The sequence below is a fragment of the Sorex fumeus genome, unplaced genomic scaffold (genome assembly GCF_029834395.1).
Source record: "Sorex fumeus unplaced genomic scaffold, SorFum_2.1 ptg000008l, whole genome shotgun sequence".
Classification (NCBI taxonomy): domain Eukaryota; kingdom Metazoa; phylum Chordata; class Mammalia; order Eulipotyphla; family Soricidae; genus Sorex; species Sorex fumeus.
The window spans coordinates 1,781,856-1,783,993 of NW_026606065.1; positions in this window are offsets into that span (position 1 = coordinate 1,781,856).

Below are 2,138 nucleotides of genomic sequence, written 5' to 3' on the forward strand. Positions count from 1 at the left end.
GGCATATAAATTAAAATTCAGAGTTCTTGCACCTTAATGCTTATTTAACATTCACATTTACAATTTTACAGATGTCTACCAACAGATGACAGAGACAATGTCTACCTTTACCAGAGCTGGATACCAGCAGATGGATGTTGGTATATTTTTAAATAAAACAGAGACAGACAGGCTCTGTTTTATTTAATTCTCTATATGCATAATGTATAATGTTACATATGTATAAAAGGTTATATGTGCATAATTATATATGTATGTGTATAATTTTAATATATGTATACATATGCATGTTTTAATAAATATTTTACTATTTGTTTGGCTCTGTATTATTTCAATATTATACTTATATGTTTTAATGACTATAGATATGAAGTGGGAAATGTTTATGAATATATAACATTCGACTTAGCATGAACATGAGAAAGTTGAAGGGGAAGTGATAACTAATTTTTGAATGTGGGGTGGTGGAAGAATTGGAGGGGAATTATTATGTGTTCTCACTGGAAGCAGGTTTCAACTAAGTGAGAGACACACCTGCCAGGAGAAGGGTGGCCCCAGAGAGACCCTCTTGATAGCTGACATAGCATCTAGACCATGACAAGCTGGACTAAGTCTCTTCCAGCTAGGAGCTGCAGTGACTGTAGAGTGACATGAATGCATTTTTTCCACTTGTAAATGATAAAAAAATGAGTTTCCATAATTTTGAATTACTTAAAATGAAAAGGCACGTTCTTTTTATCACTGTCACTGTCACTGTTCATCGATTTGCTCGAGTGGGCCCAGTAAGTCTCGATTGTGAGACTTTGTTGTTACTGTGCTTGGCATATTGAATACGTCACGGGTAGCTTGCCAGGCTTTGCTGTGGGGACGAGATACTCTCGGTAGCTTGCCGGGATCTCCGAGAGGGGCAGAGGAATCGAACCCGGTTTGGCCGTGTTGGCTGCATGCAAGGCAAATGCCCTACTTGCTGTGCTATCGCTCCAGCCCGAGTTCTTTTTATAATGGCATATAGTCTTTCTATAAATAAGTGCACATATAGGATGATTCGGTCAGTGTTTTAAATGCTAGGGATTACACAGTGAGCAAAATAGGAAAAAACATCTGTGACTTCATGGCACTTACAAACACTCGGCATGGTTTTCAAAAGATTCTCACAGGATTCTCTTGTTTGACTTCACGGTTACTGCATGAGATGGGGCGTTCCTAACTGATCATGTGGGGGTAAGGTTTAGAGAGGTTCAGATACTGGTCCAGGAACACACACTCGATCATGGGCAAAGAACAAGCTCCAGCCCTCTGCATTTCTGCAATTCTGCCCCAGTCTCTAAGCATTGTCCTGTGTTCCCTGCATACAGAAAGGATTACACAGACTGTTCCACGGAGACTGTCTGAGACTGCGCTCAGCCTGAATTCCCTAAAGGTGACTGCATGCTGAAGGCAACAAAAAGATTAGATTTCCGAGCTTTGCTCTTATAAATCAAACATATTCTAATCTCAAAACTATGAAGTTCTTAAAGGCTGCACTGTGTTTTTTTTAATAAGTCGTTTAAGCTGGGTTTGGCTCTGTGCTCAGGGATTGTTTCTGGCGATTCTTAGGGTACTGTAAGGGATATCAGAGATCCAACCTGGGTTGTTTGTGTGCAAGACAAATATTCTACCCACTGTACTATGGCTCAGGTCCCAAGGCTACATAGTATTTTATACAGTCTTTTAAAACTTTTGTTCTGCACTTGTCAATTTTGACAGCAAACAACTAAGAGGATAAGAAAGACATGTACTGGTTTTCTGATTATTCTTTAAATTGTATCACAGAAAACAAAAGAAAGAAATTGCTTCAAAATGATGAAAGAGATGGACTCCAAGCCTGATACTGATGGACTCCAAACCTAATACAGCACAAATTGCTGGCGCAAATTTTATTATCATGCTTTATAAATGTTTGTTCATAGAGAATCACAGCTCATTAAAATAAAATGTTGTTCAAATTATATGGTAATTTTAAAAATTCTGTTTCTGTGAGCTTCTCGTATTTAGAAATGGAAAGTTAGAGTATTTTTTAGACTCGAACAAAACCTAGAAGGGGCCATTTAAGCGCATTAATGGCCATGATCCAGAGACTCACAAATGAATCTCCGAGC